At 45.8% G+C, this 25,604-nt stretch overlaps 1 protein-coding gene across 1 annotated transcript in view; it reads right to left on the bottom strand.

Moving 5' to 3' along the window:
- The window catches only part of JCAD (junctional cadherin 5 associated), a 62,383-nt gene extending 39,965 nt beyond the window's left edge, over positions 1-22,418 (bottom strand). Inside the window, exon 1 of the mRNA XM_074833243.1 lies at positions 22,403-22,418. The gene's annotated coding sequence lies outside the window, so the exon portion shown is untranslated. The remainder of the gene's footprint in view (positions 1-22,402) is intronic.
- Between the last annotated feature and the right edge of the window lie 3,186 nt (positions 22,419-25,604).

A 25,604-nucleotide genomic window follows, 5' to 3' on the forward strand; every position in this document is an offset into this window, starting at 1 on the left:
GAGATCATTAAGCTTTGCCAGGTTTCTCCTCTTGTCTGATAAAGCAGTTAGGGCTCCGTGTAACAGGCACTTGCACTTTTCAAATATATGTCTCAGGTAGGACTCTACACACGCAAGCTGTTTTTCTCATTAAGCCCTTCAGTTACTGCAGTTTACCTAAATCCATGCTGGACTGTAAAAGGCTTAATCGATGTAACACATTCTCTTCTGATGATGTCAGGGAGCCACTATACCAACCTAACAGATGAGCTGATCTGATAGCCAGTAAATTTGGGATGACAAGCAAGGTTTATCATCTGAAACCAGATGCCGTCAACACCCTTCAGTCCTGCAAAAATACTCTAATTCTTCATAAAGCTATTACTTAGACATGTAAGGAAAACATGAGATCTGAGCTCCTTCCTGCTCCAGCCTTCTGCCGCTGGCTCCTCTTCCTACAATCAGGAAGAGAGCCTGATGTGGAAGCATGTTTCTGAATGGTTTCAAAGGTCAGATTTGGTGTCTTCTCTGCCTACATGTGTCCTCAACAGGAAAACTGCAGAGCAGAAGAAGAGGGAAGATGAGGGCTACTGTGGGACGGAAAATCGTCTGTAGGTCTGTCCATGCATGTGTATCTGGCTGGGCCCTGTACTCCAGCCATGCTGTGATCTGTATTTCAAAGGGACCATCATTCCTTCTCAAATTACTAGTGCTGGCAGAGCAGCAGAGCTGGCAAGTGAGCTTTCAGGAATGTCTTTATCCTTCACAATCCATATGAAATAGCTCCAAGTAGTAATATTCTCGGAGAGCCAGATACACAGATTTTGCAAAGGTTGGGAGCAGCAAAGCACTCTATTAATAAAACAGTCACAGTGCTCTTGGATTTGTTCAGATTGTGATAATTATAAACAGAAGGTTTCTTTTGTCTAGGTCAAAGTCTCTGTTGCTTCAAGTTTAGAGATGTCAGAGGCAGCTGATCAAGAGGGCTTCATTCAGTGGACAGCAGTATCTGATCCAGCAAGCTCCATGAATCTACTTTGGTAACTTCAGTGGAACAGCGAAAAGGAGAGCTTGTCTGAGGACCCACTCTCTCATCCACTGTTAACACTATTGTAGTTCAGAGTAGCTTACCAAAGGTGTCTTGGCTTAGAGAAAAAAAATGGATATTTCTGCATGTGTACAAGCAAATCCATGACTGTATACAATGGTAAAAGCTAGTATTACATCAATTATCATATTTATTATTTTATTAATGCTGGCTCATTTTAACAGGATGCCTTCAACATGGAGAAATAAAGGACATCTCAAGACACTGGGCACCAGATACAAAAAAGAAGCTACTCGTGTCTTTTTTGTCCTCAACCAAATGTTATGAAACGAAGTGGGTGCCTTCTGGCAGTATAAGCCTGCTTAGGAGGGGAGATTTTGCTCTGATAGTCAATAAATTTTCCCTACACATTTTCAAAAGGCAAGTCTCAATAGCTACCATTAAGAATCAAAGTCTTCATTCTCCAGAGGCCAAAGCACCCACCATTTCACCTCATTTGCAATTTAACAGGTTTACCATTTACACTGTGGTGTCTCTTTTAAAGGAAATCTCAGTAGAATTAACCAATATTAGATTTCAGGTGCAGCAGGAAAATGTGCAACGAAGCACATTTATGCTAGAGACAGACTTTTGTGCCTAGGTACACTGCAGTGGATATTGCTGAAAAGGGCAGCTTTTCTGCAAGGTTCTGTTAGATCCCCCTCAGCAGGAAACAATTATCTGTAATACCAATTTCCTGCAGAATTTCACAAATCCTTCCCTACAGGGATTTCACCTTTCGTTGTTTCCCCTGCACAGGACAGAAAATCTAACTGCAGTGGTACAAAATCAGACTTGAGTCATTTTTTTTTTTCAGCTTCTAGTAGCTGAAGGGAATAATCTCACCTTTGACTAGAAGGACATGGGCAAACAGGGTAAGGGCTGGTTACCTTAGTCCCAAGATAACCTCCAGACGTCACTTCCCACCGCACCCGTTTCATGGTGTGATGCCCAAAAGGAGAGGGGTGAAGGATGCAGTGGTGGGGTCCTTGCTCTGGGGGCACTCATGCCTTGGCAGCAGAAGAAGTGCAAATCCAGGCATGCTGGGGCCCGAAAACATCCATGGAAAGGAGCACTGCCATAACTGGTGCCTGCCAGGAGGAGCCCATCACAACACCTGCCATCCCACTGTGTGTCCTCTGAAGGCCACAGCATCCCCTGACTGAAGGAACGGAGGCTGAGCCCCTGGCTGCCTTGAACTGCCTTCTTTGTCTTTCAGCAGCAACAGTGTGGGGTTACGAGGAGGATTACAGCCACGGCAACCAGGAGTTCCACACGTTTTCTGCATTTCTTGCCTTTGTCTCTGACGCCCTCTCCCAAAGGAGGTATCTCCCCATGCGGCTTCGTGATGGCATGGGCACAGCCCTGCCTGTGCAGGCAGGCCCAGACTCAACCCATGGTGTGTGTGAGGGTCTGCCTTTTTCTCCCACATTGGAAAGAAACTCTGAGCTCAGCATGGGGGTGCTCAGACCCTGTACTGGGCAGCACGTGCCCAGGGAAAGAGTATGTGTAGGATGCTCCAGGGAGGTGGGTGTACAGCCAGAGCAGGGACTTTTGAGCAGTTCGGCATGTTCAGAGCTACTGTATACCAAGGTTTCCTTGCAGAATCCACCTTCTTCCACATCTATAGAAATTTGTGGGGAGGGGGTGGAGAAGGACTTTGGCTATGTGGTTAGGGATGCAGGTAGGATGACCCCAGGAATGCAGGACAGTCCATTTTGGTGTTCCCAGTACCTGGCAGCCCAGTAGCAGTGGGACCTGGCCTGCTGCCTGAGAGGTACAAATAACCAGTTAGATGTTTTAGCTATATTTCCCACTGAGAGGAGGCCTCTGAGGTTGTGCTGCCTGTCCATCTGTCCCTGGTGGCATGTGGCTCTGCCAGCCACTTTCACCCAGTCCTGACAGGGGAGGTGTTTCAAGGCCATGAAGTCCCCATGGGTTTGGGACATGCAATGAGCTGGGGCCATCCTCAGCACCGGTGACCCTTTGCCCAGGCAAGCCCTGGCCACTGGGGAGGGCAGTGGCCAAGGCAGTGTGAAGGGCAGGGCTCTGCAGGAAACCAACCTCACAGGCTCCTATGAGCAACTCCATTGCTGTTTGCTCCTGTCCAGTCCAAGCTGTTTATTAACTCCAGCCTGGATGACCTGACATTCAGGTAAGCCGGATCTGATTTTCCGGCTGAGGGAGCCCTCAGATCTTTATTGTTTCCAAACAGATTTCATCATGGAAAGCACAGTGCCCTCTGAGGTCTGATCTTCAGTGCCAACAGCAGAAAGCACCAAGCACGCCCAGCTGCTGCCTAAAGTACACTTAGACCTTTGCTAAGCCCTGACTGAGAAATGGGAGCAGCCGCTGGACACAGCACTGGGGGTCTGACCTGGGGTGCCCTATCTGTGCCTGTGGGTTACCAGGGGTGCAACTTCTCCCCTGCACAGCTGGCACCCATGGGGTGTTCACCCCTTTTCAAAATGCAGGCTGTGCCAGGGGGCCATTGGTGGTGAGGTCCTGGTGTCACTCAGGTGACACAGTTTGGCAAGGCATGTGGGAAAGGCAGGAGGCACCTGGGGACCTTGGGAGTCTTTGAGGGTAAAAGAGAGAGGGACAAACAGGGGGAAAAAAACCAAATAGAAAAGACCCTTTCTGATATTTTTCAAGTTGTTAGGCCTGGTACCAGGGATGGAAATGAAATCCAAATTTCTCGAGGTATTTTGTTTTCAAAAATTGGAAACTTAAACTACAGGTGTCATTTTTAAAATCCACTAGAAAAAACTTGTTCAAAAGCAAACTTTTCCTGCAATGATGACTTAAGAAACCAATGACTAAATCCCTTATTTTGTGAGGAAAGTTTTTAAGTCACAAAAGTCTGAGTAGCATCCCCACTGCAGATGCTTTAACACATGCCCACAGCACGTATATAGGGCTGTGATTTGCTCTTCTTTGGAGTGTCTTTGTTGTTGGCCTTGAAGCTGTAGGAGAGCTGCCCTGTTTTCGCCTCAGTAGAGGGGGATACAAAGTACAGTGCTACTGTCCAAGAAGTGTGAGTACAACTGTGGAGGCACACAGACCTGGAACACTGAAATTTAAAGCTATGGAGCAATTCTGCAGTGATATTAATATCATTTGATGTTCATGCCTGATTATTCATTTGTATTAATGGCGCTAGAATCCTCTAACAATCTTTAATCCAAAAAAAAGTTTATTTCCCACTTGAGATTTCAGAGGAATGGGATAAAAATGTAATTTACATGATAATCAAGGTCTCCTTCAACAAAAGTGCAGGATGTGGATAAATTAGACACAACCTGGCAAGAGTGGGAATATACATCAGAAGTTTGTCCACTTAATTCCAGAGTCCAGGTGATCACAAAATGTTTGTTTTATAGAAGACAGAAGAGCAACACGCAAAGGGAATAGGATTGTTACGGTGAGCTCTGTACACCAGAAAGCCCTGCTGAAGTCGTCACAGGGGAAAAATGAGAATAATCACAGGCTGCTCTCCCGTCCCGTGGCAGGAGGGTGGCAGGACAGGTTGTGGGGGATTGTGAACAGATTTGACAAGCACGGGGGTGAGGCACGTGGAGCTGAGCCTGCCTGGGAGAGGGAGAGAAGCTGGTGAGCCTCCCTGGGAGCTGGTGATCCTCCCCAGGCTGCAGCTCTCCAAGCACAGAGGCTCCACTTTGCCCTTGCCCTCACCCCACCGAAGTCTGGGAAGGGGGTTTGTGGTACCAGGTGTCAGCACCTTTATAGAGGATTACTACTTTTCAGACTCAGTGTTTAGTTCTTATTTTTAGTTGGATATTTTGATTCAGTTGCAGCACAGCCATGATGTCCCATGACATGCCACAACATTTAGAAAATCAACATCAGTCCAAGTCCTTCATTGAATAGGAGAACTCCTGGTTATTTCTGAATGCAATGGGAGAAGCAGGGATTCTGGCCTTCGTCCACAATATGTCCTTGAGGAGGATGTAATTACTGAATTGGGTTTTGTAGTCTTTCTGCTGGGTGCCCTCTGACTGACAGCCCAGGCCAACCTGCACTTCTCTCTTTCATAATAGTAGAAGCTTATTTACCTGCAGTGCCAATAAAAATAAATCATCTGGTTGCCTTATGCTCTGTGTGGATGAAAACAGAGTCATCAGTGGTCTGTGTACTTCTATGCTAACTTTACACCCACAGCATTCTTTTTTTTAAATCAAATTGCAGGATTTTGAAGAGGCTACTATGTACTGGAGAAGAACAGAGGGCTGAGGCTCAGTGTGAGCGAATGATGAGATTACAATACGTTCATTGTTCAGTTTAAATAATGGTTTTTCAAATTAGGTTTGCATGTATGAGTGTAATGTTCTCATTGACTAGAGTGATGCACAATAGACCACCCACAATTTGGGAGAGTGCTATGAGTTTGTCCCTCTGTGGGCAGGCATCACTTAGTTTTCCATCCCCATTCTGTCAATATATCTTCAGCTTGGTCTTAATTGTTCCTTCTAGATGAGCTGGAAGCATAGCTGGATCACATAATTTTCCGTGGTGGCCTTATATGCAGTTAAAAGATGATTTCAAGTTGAGAGTCCTCAAAGCCTGGAGAGTTGAGACCTGTACCATTGATCCAAAATCCAACTTCAGCATTTTCCACTCACTCAGCGTGGGAGTAAACCAGGATTTATTCTTCTGAAGTCAGAGATTTACATCACTTTAAAGCAGGAATAAGTGAACAGGCCTCATCTGTCAAGTGGGAACCATGTAACAGGTTAATTTTTTTTACGCTATACTGGGGGTCTCAGCTTCTTTGCAGTAGTTTTGCCATTGTCCCTATTACCAGTCCCCCTACTTTCATAAATTGAGTGAGCAAGCAGCCAAACACGATGCAGTTCGTGGAGGCATCACTCCCACTCAGGTCGCACTGAGATAAAATTATGTAACCTGAAGCCACCAAGGGCACAACCCCCAGCTGTATTTCCATCTGGAACATATGTCCTTCCCCCTTCCCCCAGCACTTGTAGGGGAGATGCTTGGACAGGTTGTTATTTATGTCGGTGCAAACTGGTGGTACCAGGCATGTCTCCGCAGTGGTGAAGGAAAGTATTAGCGCCGGCATCGTTGTGCAGCATATGCATGTGATGAGATAATAGACATCTGGCACTGAGCGGCTACTAGGGCTCTGTAAATCCCTTGTTTTGTAGTTTTGTGCAGAAAAGCTACCTTCAGCACAGTATATGACTGTATAGTCTGGAGTAATAAAGACTGTGTTGGTCCTTACAAAGCACTGAGCTGTGTAATGGTGCTTTCGGGTCCCCAGCTTAACACGTGTGCCTGGATGCCCCCAAGGACATTGGTGCCTGAAGAAGGACTCAGAGAGCTCTCAGGTGTCTGTGGGCTTGCTTGTAAATCCCTAAGGTTTGCTTTGCTTCCTCACATCCCAGCATTTTGGCTGGGCCAAGCAGTTCAGCATCTCCCCTCAGGCCAGATGTCTCCCACCTGAGATTCCGCATGCAACGCATGCTGCCTGGATGAGTCTTCCTGCATGAGCACCCACAATCACAGCCCAGGCACCCCACGTCACCTCCCTGTCCCACATCACTGATGGCAACTCGCTGTTCAAGATGCGGTCTGTGCTCACTGTCTTCTGGGCCTGAACAGACATGAATGTCACATCTCCCACTTCTGGGACAAGAGAAATGAGCGTTCAGGTTCCTGCTCCAGGTGCAGGTTGTGCATTGCATCCAATTTAGGATACATGCCATATAACCTGTATTATTAACTCAAGGTTAACATATAGTTAATCTTATTCCAAATGGAGGGGATTACAAATGCCATTAATATTCACCACTGTTGAGAAGCACAGAGTAAACAAGTCATTAGAGAGCTCTGTGACTATGGCAAACCCACTGCAGAACATACAGCATGTTCAATTCTGTGATGGGGCATTGCCAGGTCAAAATCCCTCGGGATGGGTATGGGACCACATTCAACTCTCTCTTACACTGCCCTACAGCTAAACTGACTTCAGTTTGCATCTCTTGGCTTTATGTGGTAAACTGGTGGGATATTTGATCTCCAGTACCAAGAATAGGAATGAAATGTGTGATTCCAGTGCATGATATTCTGCAAATATCTGAGTAGCCAGGTCTGAGTAAAAAAAGAAATCAAATAGAGGGATGTGGAAAAATCTCTTTATGCCTATAAAAGGATCACTTCAAAACCACAGGATTTTGTATAGGAACCTTTTTCCTTAAATAGTAGAAACAGTCGCTGGGTGCATTCCATCAGTGTAAAAAATGGGGGTTAGAGGAGAGCCGCCGTGTCCAGCAGCAGTTTCCTCTCCTTCCGTCTCTCCCTTTCCTTCCCCCACCACACATGTACCTTGTCTTAGCCCCAGAAATTGTGCTTGTAGGAAGCATGAAAACAGTGTAATTGCAATATATATTTATGCACATAGATATAATCAAACTCACATATATATATATATATATGCTGTGCAGTTAAAGAGGAACTGCATGGTGGTTTTTCTCTGAATTCTTCAGGAAACACCTTTCTGTCCCATTTTCCCACTGAAATAAACAAAACTTGGCAGTGAATTTTGCTGGGTGGCTAAAACGACAATGGAGGCTCCTACTGCAGACTCACACCTGCAGCCTGTTCCTGCCCACCGCTGGCCAGAAGGGAGGGGAATAAAACCCAAAGCTCTTCAACAGTGCCCATATGAGGGCAGTGGGCCAAATCCTGCCACGCAAAACCCTGCTGACATCATGGAGATTAGACAGGCTGCTAATCAGGGCAGCAGGATTTGTGTCAATCTTCTACTTAGGATGTAATGCCGAGTCCCTCAGTAGTCAGCTGAGGGTGGCTGGGTGGCTGGGGATGCCAGGACTGGGTCTCCCCAGGGGTGAGCAGCCATGGGGATTGGTGCCGGGCTTTACCCCCAAAGCTCTGGGGTGCCCTACATGTGCTGCCGTGGGGAGGAGCAAGAATGTGGGACCAGCTCTCCCAGAGTACCTCAGAGTACCCCGGTGCCTCATGGGCTAAGAATCCTGCCACTGCCCTTTATAGCTCAGGGCTCCCAGGCCAGCAGAGGACAGGATGGGGGAGAAGATTTCTGTGACTCTGGGGTTCAGTGGCTCCTTTGCATCAGGTTTGTCAGAGGGTGGGATGGGGAAAGAAGTCAAAAGGTTTCCATCTTCAAACTGGAGACAGGTTCAGTCGAGATTGAAACTTTTTCTAGGGGTTGTTTAGAAACCAGGGTGATGTTTTTAGTACTTTATAAGAGGAGTCTTATGTGTTCACATTAATATGATTAAAATGTCATGCAGAAGGGTCCCTGGGGACTCAAGCTGGCTCCAGTTCATCCCTCCATCTCATGCCTAGGTCAGTCCTTACAGATGTCTGGATAACCTGTTCTTAAAAACCTCTAATAACAGAATCTCCACAGTCTCCGGAGACAAAGTATTTCAACATTTTACTACTTTTACTATCAAGAACATTTCTTAAATCTTTCTTAACTCCCTCCCATCCAGACCCAGTACACACTCTCATTGAAATTTTAGCACGTGGCTGCTCTCTACAGCAGGGACAAAGAACAGTTTATTTACTTTCTTTTTGCTCGGACCCTTATGTGCCTGAAAGTCATTATTTCTCCCTTCAGACATCTATTCTTTACTCAAACCCAATTTATTTAACCTACCTTTCTGCACATACTTGTGTACACCTTTCTTGAGAAATAGCATCCCCATCCATAAAAAAATCTCTAGATGAAGTCTCATACTAACAGGCGTTGTTGAACAGAGGGAAGGGAGATGTCTGGCATGCTGCATTTATGTTTATGTACTCCATAATGGAGTTTGGGGGTTTTTTTGCAACAGTATGACATTATAGGTAGTCAGCATCACAACCTCCAGGTCCTTGGAGCTGACCAGCAGCACAGGCAGCCAGCCCCAGACTGGTTTGGGGATGCTGGGGAGAGGTGTGCATTTATCCCTCCCAAAATGCATCTTAAGGCTTTTCAACCCCCATCTCTAGTTTGTCATTACTGCAACCTGCAGCCAGCGCAACACCTCCCATATTTGCAACAAGCACATTTCTCTATTTTTCCATTGCACAAGCTGTCAGTGAAAATGTTGGTTAGTTCTGGGATGAAGGGAGACCCCCAGGGTACTATTCAAAGCACTCCCCTAGTCAATAGGGAAGTATTGACACCTTCCACATACGATTTTGTAAAAGCTTCACCCTTCCCATAACAGTTTCACTCCAACTCAATTTCTGTTGCTTGCTCATGAAAGGGATAACACTGTCTGGGTTGGTAGAAACCAAGAGGAAAGTGTGCTCGGGTGAGAGTGTACCCACTGCAGTCAAAGCCTGGGGAGGCACAGCAGGTAGCACTTGCAGCATGGGGGATGTGGGAGCTGCAGGCTGAGCCACACTGCACTGAGCAGAGAAGGGGGGAGAAGCCACTCAGAGCATGGGCCCTGCTGTGTGAAAGCTTTGTAGGCCCCCATTTTGGGGTCCCACAAGGCCACACACAGGCTGGCACAGACAGGGCTTCAAATGGGTCAGGGGCTCTGCTGCAGCAGGGCAAAATGTGTGAGGGGCTGGGAAGCATGGGTTAGGAGCAAGGTGCCTCCCTTTCAGTGCATGCAACTTCAGTTCTTCTAGTGTAATAAATATTAGCATCCTCATAGCGTAAGAGCTGTACATATGGCTGACCACCTCCAGAATGGCTGTTTCTACTTCAATGACCCTTGCATCTTTTGCCAAGTCCTACCCTCTGCAGAGGGCACAGACCTTGTGCTGCACACGCACAAGTTTCTAGGAAAGTTGTTAGTGCAATTAGAAAAGGATAAAAAGTACCTCTGATGCAATTGCTCAATCTCCTTTTCAAAGAGCAAAGCATAATACAGCTGGAGACACACTGCTGGAGAAAGCGTGCTCCATGTACTGGTCTAGCAAACACCTCCTGAACATTTTTTAATGTGACCTGGCAGCAGACCAGGGTAAATGGCATGTTCTTTCTCCAGTGCTTTGGCCTAAAGTGTGTATTTTGGAGGCTTAAAAGAACAGTCAGTCAATTAAATGTGATAAACGAGGCCATTTGTCACCAGCATTTTAGTTTTTCTTTTAAAGTATAAAATGAGATAATGAGCAGGGCTTGAAGAAATCCTTTGTGGTGTTGGGAGCCAAGGGCACATGATATACAGAACGGATTTTCTGCCTCTCCCATCATGAGAATGCGATCTGACAATACTCCCCCTCATGACACAGAAATCAGAGACAATGTTAAGAGGGGGAAAAAAATCACTAATGGATGAAAAAACAGTGACATGTTGGAATGAAGATAATAAAAGAAATGCACTTAGTTAAGTGCAAATCTACTCCCATTGCAAACTTCCCATTGTAGGTCAATAAGAATGCTAACACAGAGATAGCTGCATAGTACCTTTAGCTTACAAAAAAGCCTCGAGTAGCATAATTACCAACACATCAGCTACTCAGAAAGAAGTCAGCAGGGTATGCATCCAGGGGCAGGCAGTGGTTGATGGAAAAGTTGGATCACCCCTTCCCCCAGCATGGGAGAGGGGACATGACTGTGATGGGCTATTGGACCTGTGGGGTCCTGCACAGTGTGGGAGTGCTGGGGCTTTGGGGCTCCAGGTGGTGGGAGGATATTCCTCCTGTAATGTCCACAGGTACATACAGCACACCAGGACACTCCATTCACTGACAGCCACGTAGGCGATGCAGTACAGGTATGCAGTCCATAAGAGTGATGTCACTTAGGTGGTGTCCACATTAGTGTGGGTTAGTATCCATGGCTGGAGGCTAGAGCTGGATCTGGATCCAGAGCTGGACTGTTTTCAGCTCTCCTTTAAAAAATAGCACATTTCTTTCTGGCAGGTACCCTGAATATGTTTCCTTCTGTGCACTGTCCTTTTCTGTCATGTGTGTCTAGGAATTAGGAAGCATTTATTTCAATGTGTGAAACCTCTCTGCACCTGTGGGACATGTACATATTGACTATATTGACTGCATTTCACATTGGCGTGTGTGCCGCCAGGTCAATGGTACTTCTGTACCCTTTTTCCATCTCCCCTCTGCATCTACCCACTTGTGCTACCACAGTAAGAAATTACTCTTTTTTTTAACTTGTTTTCTCCATCAATCATCAGTTTATACTGAATACATTGAGGCAGGAGTGCCAGTAAGTATGGCTGTGTACAAACATGAACAGATATGAGAACCACTGACAGTTTGTCTCTACAACCTATGTTTTATTTGTCTCTACTGTGCTGCCTTAGCAGCATTTGATCTAGTCCTGGGATGAAAACCCTGCCTTCTTGCAAACATGGACAGCCTCACACATGTCTCTGACATTAAATAAGTAGTACACACAGTGCATGTAAACATATATTTTAAGAAAACTACCCAGATGCACCAGCAACAGGAGGTATCAAATTAACTCAAAAGACAAAAAATTCAAATCTTATTAAAGGAATTGCATGAAAGGAGGTCCCGGTCAGGTACCAAATAAGTAAACACCAAACATGCTGTTTAGCCAATGACTCAGTGTCAGGTTAGCCTCAAATCAATGAGCTTTCAGCTGATAATGAACTTTTTAACATGGCCTTCATTGGGGCTCTGCATGGAGGACTGCCCTCTTCAGCACCCCAGCGACCCAACGCCAGCTGCACCCATGCAGAGGTTTCCAACACTCATGGTGGCTACCACATTAGTGAGGTCTGTGCCCAAGGGGATTTTTTAGATGAGGTTTCAAACAACAGGACAAGATCCTGTGCTGTATAAAACTGGTAAGAGTGGTCTGTCTGTCTCTGCCTCCCCTGGAAGCAGGGTCAGCCCCAGCCCACAGGTTGCCCCGGCTATGGCTTGCTGAAAGGGTGGGATAATCCTGCTGAAGCCCTTGGTGGGCTGCCCGTTTCCTCTCCTTCCAACTCGCTTGCTTCCAAAACAAATTCATGTTGCAAAGGCTCAGGTCCTTTCAACTCTGCATTCCTGCCTGTAACACGATCCCTTTTGAAAAGGAGGTGAACTGGTACAACTCAGTGAACTCAAAAGGAAAAAGATCCCAAATAATTGTTGGAAATGATTGGAAAGAAATATCTCATAAAACAACATCCTAAATCAAACAGAGAGCTGAATGTGTCAGAAGAAGTTAGCTGCAAGATGGTGTGTTTTCAAAAGCACTGTAACTTACCACGGGCAGGCAGTTGGAGGTGTGGGAGTCGATGCCAACGCCTTTCCCTTCCTCACACGCAAAGCACGTGGGACTGCTGCCTGCACCGCGAGGCGGTTGTGTAAAGGTGCTGCCACCATCCATTTCACCAACAGTGTGAGAGACCCACCACTGCGGTCTCTAGCTATGGCCTGAGGAGTGAACACTCCATACTTTCTGCAGCAGCAGTTTGCTGGCATCCATCTCATTTGTCTGGGTTAAGCAAGGAGGATGTGGAGAAGGAGGGGGAGGCTTTGACTCCCAAAAGTTCAAATTTACAGCTTCAGGAAGATAGTTTCTTTGCAAACACTTTCCATGGTTTTCTTCCTCCTGTTATCTCTACAGAAAGTTCAGCATCTTTAAAACTGCATTAGTCTCCCTTAGGGAGGCTAGTTTTCAGATCCCTTCTCAACCTGATTTGGAGCAGGGACATCAAAGACAAGGCAAATCTGGTCCTCTGTTCACTTGGATCCACTTGGAGCTGGTCTGGACAGTTGGAGCTTGGCATGGTTTTCACAGTTGTTCGAAATATTTACTTATCTGACTGACAAGAGAGTTATTTAATAGGTTATGTTGTCTGTAGTTTTGTGTAAACAATTTACAGTGCCATGATTGATGCTGGGTGCTGTTTGGAGGCAGGACTAACTGACAAACTGGGCTTCGGTTTGGAGAGTTCAGTCCCAGGACTGGGCAGTATTATACCTAATAAATAACAACAGTTAATCATTTGGACTCACACTGTTTCAGTGCTCATAAAGTCACACAAGCATGGCCAAATTAAATCAATGTTTCTTTGAGCAGATCTTGGCCATGCAAACATCAGGACGTGCTCGGTACAGTGGTCACAGTGCCTGGCTCTGCTCTTGCCCCATGCCTATGCTGGCCACAGCCCTCCAGCACTTACTGGACAGAAGGAAATGGCTAGTTTTGTGGATAGGACAGCCAGCATAGATGTGGGGCATTGCTCTTCAAGATCCTTCTTCAAATCTAGGAGGGTGGAGGTTGGGAGGTGAGTGTCACTGTGTCCAGGAGGCAGCTCCATCCCCTGCAAGAGTACAGTGAAATGAATGGGCTTGCTTCTTCTGGCACAGCTTCAGGTCACGATACACGGGTAGGTTTCCTCAGTCTTGCATTTTTCAGTGCCTTACGTCAGGTTTCCAAGGGCCTCCAGGGATGGGATTTCTGCTGTAGTATTTTGGGTCACACCACCAAAGTCCTTTTTTTGGTTCAATACCTTCCATTACAGCAGTGCAGGATCATGAGAAAAGAGTGTTCCTTGGTGGAACATGTGTTCCCACCTCCAGTGTAGCCACACAGAACTGTGATTTCTGTGGCTCATGGGTGCATGAAGCCCAGCTGGTGAGGCAGCTGGGTGTAGGTAAGCACAAGCTCCCATGAGACACCAGAGCAGAAAAGAGAGGCATGGACTAATGTCAGACTGAGAGGAAGTCAGAGGTTCTGGTTCAGTTCAAACTGGAAAGAAGTTTTTTCAGTTCTGAAACATCAAAATGTTTTGTTTCTGGAATTAAGTGACCTGGACATGTCTGAAACAACATTTTCAGTACCATGCAGCTCTGTCAGATCTTCTGAAATTTGACTTTCTGTCCTGATTGCGTACAAAGACAAGGGTATGACTCTCAGAATTTCCCATGAAATGGAAACACTGGGCCCAGTGCAGCCATGTGCAATGCAGGAGCTATGCAAGAGCTACTGCTGAAAGGCAAAAGCTTGGAAGGAGAGGAAGAAAAAGCCCTTTCTTGATACCAAACATCTGCTGAGATCAACTAGTACAGGCAAGAAATTAAAAAAAAAAAAAAGGAGACTTAAGAACTTTATTCTGGAAATACTCTTTCAGACACATTCACTGTCAAAGGTCTACAGCAGATGCTGTGAATAAAGAACAGGAGGAAATTAAAAGGAGGGAATTGACCCTAAAACTGACACAAGATGGCTGGGTGGATGCAGGCTGGATAAAGTCTCCACATACCCTCGCAGAGAAAATGTGCTTCCTCTGAACAGAGCAAAGTAATGAAGTATTGATCTGAAATCACTGAACTCTGATACTACATCCATGTTACTGACGATGGCCTTGTCTGATGGAGAGAAAAGTACAAGGAGGTCTTTCCAGTTCAGACTGGAAAAAGGAGAAGGATGTCTGAGGCAGACTTTCCACATATGGCATTCACCATGGGAGGAAAGTAATACTCAATGTCCTCCTGATGTTCAAAACTGTTTCTGCAATCATCCTCAACCACCAGAAAAGGCTAATTGATCCCCCAGCTTCACCAATAGCATTTGCTCTTGAAAGGATATATCTTTTCATTTAGTCTGTTGAAATTTGCACTCAGAACAAGAAATATCTTGAGCAAAATGCAGCCTGCCTCTTTGTCCTAAGGGACCCTCCAGAGACTCACTGCACTTAGCAAAGCAAGTGGATGTTTCAGGGGGACCCGAGGGACAGCAGGTTGATGACACCACTCTCAGTCTCCATGGAAATATGCCTTGATGTAATTAACGATAAAGAACTGGGACAAGAATAAAAATGATTCAGAGAAGCTCTGGTACTTCTCCTCTGTTTAGCTCTCGTGATTAAACCCACACAGAGCCTAGAACAGGGAGATGAGCCTCAATTACAACTAAGGAACAGCATAATGAATTATCTCCTTTGCACTTACTTTAGCTGGTGAGTAATCCAATTTCTACCCAAATCCATGTTGACTATGGAGATCTTGCCAATATCTGATTCATCAAGATGCTGGAAGAATGTGGAATTAGTAATGCAGAAGAAGGACTGTAGCTCTCTACCACTTATTCTTAAGCACTGATAATTCTGGGCAAACTTTTAAACAGATTTAACATTACTACAACCAATACTTTGGTGAAAGTCCAGCTTTAGCTAAAATTAAATACAACAAATGGCCTGATAAGTGAAGAGTTTGAATCCTCTCTTTTATGTACAATAAAAAAATCTTTTTATTTTGGATGGTGAGTCCTTCTTAGATTTGTAGATTCCAACTGAATAATACAGAGTGTGTTTTATGTGTCTTGAAGGTCCTTTGCTCAGAAAATGCCCTGAACTGCAGGTTCTGAAGTTATAATTTAAATACTATTGAAAGGAATCATCAGCCTCAACCCCCACCATCCAGCAAGAGCTGCAGAGAGTTGGCATCCCTGTGTTTCCAAACCCAGCTGTTGTGTATACATACTGGTAGGGAGAGACAGCTCTCACAGCAGTTTTCCTGCATCTGAAAGGAGCCTATTCCTGGAAGCTATGGGGTTGCTTTGTTCCCGGGACAGAAACAATATAACTGCTGAAATTCTGCCTTGCAACTCTGGGAGCTGCTGGCAAACTTTGAGGGCTGGGTCTCTAGTGGAGCAGACACTGGCTTTCTGAGCTGTGGGATCTGTAACCCTGGCAGAAGGAAGTGCTGGCCCACAGCACAGCAGTCAGGCGGGAAAGCAGTTCGAATACATTTTAAAAAAAAGTTTGGGGTCTTTTATGAAAGGCAATCTTGTACAACAGTTTATAAAGAGCTCAAGAGATGTTATTGTTTAAATAAATATTTAAGGGAGATTCCTCTAAATTTAAACACAGAGAGCTGTAGCATGTGGAAAGCAGCAGCGTTTGATTACATATGTGCAAGAGGCCAAAGCAAACCATTATGAACAACACCATTTCTGCCTCATGCCAAAGTGCAGCAGAGGTACAAATCCTGGCAGTCCCAGCAGTGGATGTGCTGTGCAAGAAAGCCATTCTGCAAGCCCCATTGGTGTTTTGTCTGATGAGATGGCTGGAGATAGAGGTAAGTGCAGGGTCTAGCCCCGCAGGTGATAGCCTGCCTGGCGGCTAGCGGCCCAACATGCAGCAGCAGGACTGTGTGTCTGAGGAGAAGGGGACAAAGGTGGATATGGCCGGTCATGCATGATCCATCACGTGTGTTGGCCGGTCTTTGACACACAATCACAGCCTTGATACTAGGGGGCTGCACAATGCAACATGGATTCACTTTAAAACCCTGTTTGATTAGGCTGAGGCTCAGGGATGGAAACTCGGGTGAGAGTTTATTGTGCTCTGTGACTACAGATCTGGAGTCACCTTGTGCCATGAGCTTGGCACATCCAAAGTTCAACACCATGCGCTGTCAGAGGTTTGATACACGGAGATGCTTTCTGGCCTCCAGGTAGAAAATGCCACGAGCATAAACATCCAACTGGCAGTAGCAGAACAGAAGAGAAAACAACAGGAATTCACTGCTGAAAACATGCTAAAAGACTGTAAGCAGTTAAAAAACCTTCATCGAATTTGAGGTTATTAGGAACCCATATATGTCATAAGTCCCAAACGTAGTTTTGGACTATGGGATTCACAACAGTGTTATAAATTAATTGATAGAAAAGGACTTAGGGGAACCCACGATACTTGCCACAGGGTGGGAAACCTGATTTTATGTCTGGGTAGGAGTTTCCCAAATGGTCTTCACCAGTGCAAAAGGCTAAAATGCTCATCTTCCTCACCCTGGCCTAGTATCCTTTTGAAAAAGGTAAGACCTTTGCCATATCAGAAATGAGTTTTTCTTTTCTGATATAACTGTGTATTCACTCCCTTCTGAATTTAAGTCACAAGCCAACAGAGCACCAAATAAATCACTTATCTAAAGTGTCCCTGAAATTGGAGAGTTCTGTAAAGGTCACACAGTCCAGGTGACATATCTTTCATGGATGCATCTGAAGGCATGGCAGATCCCCTGTACGAAGTAGGACACGATTTATATAGGAGAACACTCTTTGGATTATCAAGATGGTTGCTACAAAAGTACAGCCATGTCTGTATCTTTGTAGGAGACAAAATCTCTGCATCCATTCATGAACAAATTTCTTTTATGTTTCACCCTATCCCATGTCACTGGACAGAAGAATAACATGAAGACAAATTTATATCTGGGGTGCAACTGCAGGAAGGTAGCAGGCTTCTCTCAGGGCTGGGATCAATTTGGTTCTCTCCAGCCACAGTATCTGGGAACCTCAATGTTACTGTATAACCACCTTCAGAAACCCAAGACGCTGGCGTGGCTCTGAACAGAAGACCTGGCCCACACAATCTGTGGAGACACCAAGGTCTGCACAGTAGGTCAAAGCAGATCATTAGGAAAAAAAGCATTACTTTCCGAGACAAAATAGTTCATGATTCATGACTATTTGGAAACAAATGAGAAATAGGAATTACACAAAGGCCCCATTTTTTTCATTGAGGAACTGCAGAATTAACTGCATGTACTTTAGTTTCCAGCAAAGGCTAACTCCCAAGGCACAGTGTTGTGATTGTTGAACTAGTTATGTCACACATACTGGTTTAATTCAGACCAAAACTGTAGGAAGAGCATTATGGGTTATAGCCAGTAGCTAGCTGGGAATAGAGGTGGAATAGGAGCAGTATCTGAGTCTCAAGTAGGTCAAGCAATGCATCAAACAATGAAGGTTTTGGGTTAGCACCCATGAGGTGACCTCATGCTTTCCCTGGGCTGTGTGCAGTGAAAGGAGCTGACTGGACCAGCCAGCGTTGCAGATTAGGAGGCAGCAACCCTTTCAGAGCTGTGCAAGAAACCTTATGCACAGACCTGACTGCTTCATTCATGATGTTACTCCCCACATGTATTCATCACATCAAAGTTGTAACAACAACAGCTTCATGGATTTATTTCTTTTGTGACAACTTCCACAAGGATAGCCCCAATAAGCATCCTTTGACTGTCATTCCCCACTCCACCCATCCACTCTCATCCAGCATCAAAGTTTAGGGCACTGTTTGTCACAGTGTCCAGACAAGCACTTTCTTGTTTTCTTCCATGACATTTGGAGCAGAAGCCTGTAAGCACCAACTACTCCTTTTTCTGTTTCAGTTGTCCTGCAAATCCCTTCTTAAAGCTCCTTCTTGTGACATCCTTGACAAAGGCGAGGCCATTGGTTTGCAGCAAGCATTGCCTGCTGGGCTGTCCAACACCATCTCACAGCTTCTTAGAACTCCTTCCTCTCTCAGAAGCTGTCTGTAGGCAGCTCTGGTCTTCTCACATTGACAACTCCTGTTCTTCTGGTCTTTGTTTCTACACTGTCTCATACAGCTGAGTCCTAGGGTGTGTATGGGGCTCCCAAGAACTGATGAAGATGATGAAACTTCGCTGCCTGGTTTTGTAGAAGCAGAGTTTGTACAGGATGCTCCATAACCCATAGTCATAAAAAACGTGAAGGAAACCACCTCTCCCTGTCACTCCAGCAGGAGCGGAAACAAGCAGACTGCAGCTCCCTACCTTTCAATGTGGAAATCACATCAAGTGGCAAAATGGAAACCCTGACATTTCACCATCTGTCTGCAAACGTTGCATATGTATTGCATACAAAAATAGGCTGCAAGAATACTGTTAAGATTGAAAAACCCATGAGGCAAGAGTTGCCAGAATTAGGCTTCCCTTGTGCTATGTGTTATGATACACTTGTTAATTAGATGATCTCACAGTATTTTGCCAGAGGTCTCAGCTTTATCCCATGGTACAGGATGGACTGTCTTCACTGTAGAAGATGTTACATAAAATTTTGTTTTTTCTTTATTGTTCAGTGTGTCCTAGGCTGCATTTGCTACACAAGTTTTTCCTCTGAATAAAAATTACTGATTTTCCCAACACTGGGAAAATTTCAGTGGCATACCTCCCTGTAATGTCTGGGTGCTTCACAAGTGTCTCTGAGCTCTGGTACCACTGTCAGAAGTGTGGAGGTGCTTTAGCCGCTTGAACAAAATGGAAACAGAGGGAAGAGACAGTGTGCAAGCAACCAGCTTGATTGCCTCAAGCATCATTTTATCAGGGGTCTGGCTTGGTTGCCCATCCTACCTGTCCTGCACCACTGTGGCCTTCTCTGCAGCAAGACCCATGCCCACATCCACCCTTGAAGGCTTTATGGGTCCCACAGCCCAGTGCTTCACGGTCATGAGCTGAGACCAGTAGGTGACCAACACACATGGCTGGGGCTGTGCAAGAGTGTTCAGCATCAGGTGTCACTGGACATGCTCAAGGAAGAGCTCCCATCAACTCCCATCCCAAGAGGGGACATTCAGTACCAGGGTCTTACAGCATGTGCAGACAGGGGAGGCACACCACACAGCTACTGACTGAAGACTGGGAAAAGCCTCAGCAAGATCCAGCACAAAAGACCCTGCAGGGAGAGCGGGAATGAAGCCAGTTCTGCAAGGCAGCACTCATATTCCCAAAAAGGGACCATGGATGGGGCAGCTCAGGTTTCACGTCAGGCTCTGACAAGTCCAGACTCTCCCTATGGCTCACATCCTGACACACATTTCCCTGACTCCTCACCTGAACCATGTACTCCCCATCCCAGTCCCTTGCCATCCTTCAGCTTTAGCATCCGAGTACCAGACCTTCCCTTAGCCCAGTGTCCCTACGGTCCCTGGCTTCCTCCTGGCTCTACCGGGAAGGTGTCAAGAGTATTGTTCCCTGCCTGCCTTTCCATTGCCCAACCCCTCTGCCCTGAGCAGCATTACAAGGAGAGCCCAGCTTCATCCTGCTCCTAGAGCTGGGGATTGCTCTTGAGCTGCAGACAGGTAGCCTGGTCCCTGCAGAGCTGTGTGGAGGCAGCAGGAGCAGCAGGAACTTGGTAGCACCAATTGGGTACACAGAGGCATTGGGGTCGGCACTGGCAGCTGCTGGGATGATGGGCTGAGCTCGCTGACGTGGGAAGGAATCTCAGCAGATTTTGACTACTAGGCCCTAGCACATCCCTAATAAGTTGCTATTTTTTCCCTTCAAAGGCTGTCACTAAGCCAAATTGGAGGAGATTTACAAAGTAAAAAAAAAAAAAAGTCACAGTCCTAACACAAATCTGCCAAATTTCAGATCTCTACTCCAAAGCGCAGAGGGCTAAGAACTATCCAACGAAAGGATCACCAAGTTCCCCCTCCTGTTTCTTCCTTTCTTTTTTTTCCAGTTGGACAACAATGTCTTTTTCCCTATGCTCATTCTTGGAAATGGCTGAACAGTTTTGGCTGAAATTTTCCAGAAAAGAACTGAGCGCAAGGCAGACAATCAAGTTGGAAAAACTCAGTCTAAATAGTTCAAGTTTGGCAAAGTTATAAGCAACTGCGTATGTAGTCTTATAGCAGGACATATATGAGTAGCTTTAATCATAGGAGCTGCATGCAGTCCCACCTTTGATGCATTCAGAGTTATAATAGCTGATGATTCTGTTCCATTCAAGTGCGTCTTATCATGATTCAGATATGTCACCAGTAAAAAAATCTTAATTCAGTCATTCCACTAAGCCTTCCCACACCCCTTCCTACTCGAACAGCTCTTCCCATCTAACAACTGGTCGTACAAAAAAACCACAGTTCCCTCACCTCCAGTATTTGCATTTGAGCTTCAGCTTTGTGGATAGTGGCAGCTGATGCTAAAATGGGATTGCTCTCTGAACTAATGTATTCAAAATTAATAAAAGAAATAAAGCAACACACTCCTCTGGCAGGTTCCCATGCATATTTTCCATAAAAGTTCATTTTTCCACAAGAACAAATTGTGAGTATGTGGGGGATTTGCACTGAATCTTGATACGGAGCTTAGAATTCTTGGCACTGTTTGGACATTAAAATGACATCAGCTCCACTTTCTATATTGAAATTTTATAGTTGCTGCCTGACCGCATTTCTTTGTTCTGCGCAGATTCTCTCCCCTCTGAGCTGCCTCTCTGCCACGGCGTGCTGTACATGAGCATCATGAAAAGCTGTGTGTTTGTATTCCTTATAGCCCTGCTTGCCCCTCCCTGCGCTGGGCACCCAAGGGATAAAGCTGCATTTCTTCCTCCAGGACAAAGCAACATTGTTGGCTCAAGGGACGAGGGCACCTTTGCCAGCCAAGAGGCTTCCCCACAGCGCGGCAGCTCTCTGCTGCAAGGGACCCGGCGTGCCAAGTAGGGTTCTCCTCTTTTCTCTGGAGGAGCAGAGGAGTGGAGTGCGTGCTACCAGGGAGACATGGCTGTGGGACAGTGGATACCAGGGGAGGTCAGTTATTGCAGGCAGACCACTGCGAAACCATCCTGTCTCACTCAGGGAAGTGGGGTGGAAAGAAGTGAAGAGGAAAGGGAGCGTCTCTGAGTGAGAGACAAGGCTTTCTCCAGCACTGGCAAGGGAGCACCTGGAACAGTGTTTGTTTAGTGCTACCTTGACAGAGGGAGAGTATAAGTGCCCCTCACACACACGCACCGCCCCATGCCTCTGGGCAGGGAGGGGCAGCATTTTTTTAAATTAAGCATAAACCTGAGTAATGGTGTTTCTCTCTTATCCAGCAGCATGACCCACTGTATTTGAACACCATCCTGCAGGAGGACTGATTTGGTACTTGGGATCCCCGGTGAGTCAGAGCACGGGGAAAAGCAAGAATGTCGGGGCTGGGAGAGTTAACAGACTCTGGCTCTGGGAGTACAGCTCTATGGGCATTATGCTTGTTTCCTGGATTTCAAATAAAATAAGGATTCAAGGAAAAGATGATGCTTTCCTACATCCCCTGTGACTTGGAAAGCAATAAGAGCAAATAAAGGCAGTTAATTACCTGGCACGCCTCATCCGAACACTTCTGAAAGCACCGCTCTGCTGTTACTGTAAGAGTCCCGCTGGAACAGCATTAGCATATACTCTGTAAACAGAGTCAGTGCCACCCTCTGGCACTGCCTCAACCTCAGCCTCCCGCATGGGGATTACAGCAGCTGGACAAACCCAGGAGGGACTATACCTGACAGTCAACAAAATGCCAGTTTTGCTTTAATCTGGCTTGATTGCAATAGCACCTCGGTTGTTATTTCTTACATGCTCAACCTCTCTAACGTGATGGAGAATTGCTGCTGCTTGCTTCTCTGTGCAAGATTATCATTTCATCATCTCGCTGTCGTATGGACATATCCACAAAAACAGATTAACAGTTAAAGATTGTGAAGCCATTTGCCAAACACTCTATAAGCAACAGCATTTTTACAATCGCATTTGAAACAACATTTTTGCAATCACACTTACACGCTCCTTTACAAGCACATGCAAGCATATACAGAATGCAGAAAATCTTTACCTTGCATGCCCAGAGGAGAGAGCCTGGTTTCCTCTCATGGATCAGAAGTAGGATGAAAAACAAACCCAAGGAAGACCCTTGAACAGACTCATCTGCTGAGAGTTGTCTAAATCCCAAGCCTGCTCCCACTAGCAGCTCTAAGTTTGTGCTCTGAATAGAGACTGTGTTATTTTAACCACAGGATTTCTAGTCATGGGGGAGGAGAGATGGATTAGGTACGTTTGCAATCTAATGCTTCACATTTACCTCAACTGAAACAAACTACTTTAAGCCTGATGTAAATAAGTACTGCTAAGATATAAATTTCAAGAACCCACTAACCAATTATGCTTAAACTAACATGCTAAATAACTGGAAAATTCCAGAGGAATAAGATAACATACTTTTGTGTTCTTTCCTAAATAAAAGGCATGTGTGGAATTTCATGCTAGATATTACAACAAGTGAGGGGCAGCAGATGAACTGTGCAAACTAACCTATGTAAGGTGCTGTATCTCGTAAAACAATATTCCTAACACCTGTTAGCATGGATTTCAGCAGGCATCCCAGCAATTTGAGTTTTCATGGCTTGTAAAAAGTACAGATATGAAGGATTTGAATCTAACATTTCAAAAGAGCAAATAAAGCTCTTTAAGGTAATAAAGCAAGATTTTAAAAGGCCACAAGGTCTGAGTTCTGCAGGAGCACAGACATTAGCCTGCTGAACAAGTGCCATCTCAGGGATGTAAGCTGGATACCCTCCCTACAGCTCATGGATTGCTACGGAGATTGTTAAATGCAGGCAAATATTGTGCCCAGGACACTGGTTTGGGGTTTTTGTTGTTTAATCCAGCTCAAATTCTGCCTTCATTTCCTGGTTTATGACACTTTGGTGCCGCAGCTGCTGTGGTTGCAAAGCATGGCTGCAGTCCAGGCTTCCAGGGCCACCTCACAGCTGATGGAAAAGAGATCTATTAACTTTCTGAGAGGTACGATTTGTAAATAAAACACATTCTTAAACTTTGGGCTGAACTGAGGAAAACAACTTGGATGCAAAACACTAGAGGAACAGGGACAAATTCCAATTTGGCTTTGACAGCAGAGGCTTCAGGAACACAAGTTTAATTCCATTTTTAATAAAACCCGACTCTATAAATAACATCATCTTACACTTACATAACACTTTTCATCCCAAAGCATTCCCGAGTGCTTTGCAGACGTAATCAACCCATCTGAAAACTGTGGGCAGACCTCCCGCGCCGGCGTGGAGGATAGCACCGGCCGGCAGCGCTGCCCGCGCTCGGCAGGAGGGAGGCAGAGGCGCGTCCAGCAGCAGCTCGGCTGGCTCCTTGCCATTGGCAGGAGCTGGCAGCCAGCTGGGGCGCCACAGCCAGCGCCCTGCTCCTGGGGTGCTGGCTGGGAGCACAGAGTGTCAGCTTGTTGGGTCAGCCGGGTACCGCTGGCTGCAGGTGAGCTCACTCAGATGTAAAGGTCTGGTACCTTTAATGACCAGCAGCGGTTAAGAACCTGTCACCCAGCTCAGCCTGTGAGTTCCCAGAGCAGACTGGGACTGGCATCTCCAGAGATGTCAGCCTGCTTCCCAGGGCTCGGACTGAGCTCTCTGAGCTCCCCCTGATTCTTGGCTCAGCCTGGATCACCTGAGCTTGGGGTTTTGCACAGTAGGCACCTGGGATCCCAAGTATCTGTGCCACTGGGATCCCAAAGCATCTGTGCCATGGGCAGGGATGTGCACCTGAGCTAGAAGCAAAATGTCCCCAAACCTCCCATCAACATCCCTTTGGTCCATCAACCAACTTCTTCCACCAGTTGCACAGCTTGCTCCTTCACAGCTGGCTTTCTTTGTCATTGCCATAAGATCAACTCCACTGATGTTTCCCAGCTACAGGTTCTACCTTATCCTTGCATGGGACCCCCACAAGGAAAGCAGTCATGAGAAATGCTCCTGGGGCAGAGGCAGGTGTTGCTAGAGCCCTCCTGAGGGACGCTCCAGCTGGAAGAGCCCAGGTCTCCCAGTTTGCAGAGATACTGGTAAGACAGGCACCAGACCTGTGCACCAACATTGAAAGCTGCCAGAGAGGACTTTAGGAAGAAAACAACCCATCTCCTTTTCTTGTGCTCCCTGCTCCACCTGGATGGAGGATCTTTGCATGCACAAAGGAAGTTTCTGTGCTTCAGAGGGGTATATATTTAATTTTTGCTTAGCTGTCTCGATAGGAAACAGCAGGAGGAAAAGAGGCCAGCAGAAGCTGCTCTGCAGGTTGACCTGAAAAGAGTCCTTTTTTCCAGAGAAGCTAAAAAAAAAAGTGGGAGGGAAGAAAGCAAAAATAATTTTTAATTAAGTGAAAGCATTTGATCCTAACGCATGGTTTGCTTTTTCTAGTTTATCTCTTAGGTCAGACTGTACTCAATTTACAAAGAAACAGCACTCTAAAAACAAACATAAAGTACATGAAGAATTGCGTTTCTAAAATGTCAAGGCAAGACATTTCAGCATTCCACATTGCTGTTGTTTCTTTGGGATGCAGAGAAAAGTAGTAACAGAGGGACGGGTTTAGTGTTCGTTTCCTTTCTGCTCCTAGACAAGTCAACAAATTGAACCCAAATTCACAAACTGGTTCCTTCAAGCTCATATTTTTTAACAAAAAAACCCCATCATTCTGTCTGAAACCTTTGCCAGATCTAGGCTCTGACACAGCAGTCAGCATTTAGAAGTTGAACACCTGACTACTGAAGTTTGTTATTTTTCTCCTGTGCCTTGAGGCAGCCCAGACCTGCTCCCTGCCTGACGTGTCCTCCTGCTGCAGTGCAGACCACAAATGTGCCTGCTGCCTCCAAAACAGAGTCAGCTCCGCATAGTTTCCTAGAGCTCTTTCCCTCTTCATCCAACCCTAACATTACGGATCTTAGCTGGAATGGTGTTCCCCAAGTGTAAACAGCAACAAATTATTCCCACTCTGTGAGAGGAACAATCCCTTTCAGCACCCTCTGTGCGATGCTGGATATTTCTGCACCGTAATCACACTGGGCTGAGGTCTGTAAGCTGTGGTGCTTCCCTGCCTTCCATTAAACCCTGCAGAATAAAACACAGCCCATGCTAGAACTATTTAGGGATTCAGTTTTGCATTTAGTCAATGCTTAGATGAATTGAGCAACAAATGAAAGGAAATGCGAATAAAAATGAATTGTACAATGAAGCACAATT

The sequence above is a fragment of the Strix aluco genome, chromosome 1 (genome assembly GCF_031877795.1).
Source record: "Strix aluco isolate bStrAlu1 chromosome 1, bStrAlu1.hap1, whole genome shotgun sequence".
NCBI lineage: Eukaryota > Metazoa > Chordata > Aves > Strigiformes > Strigidae > Strix > Strix aluco.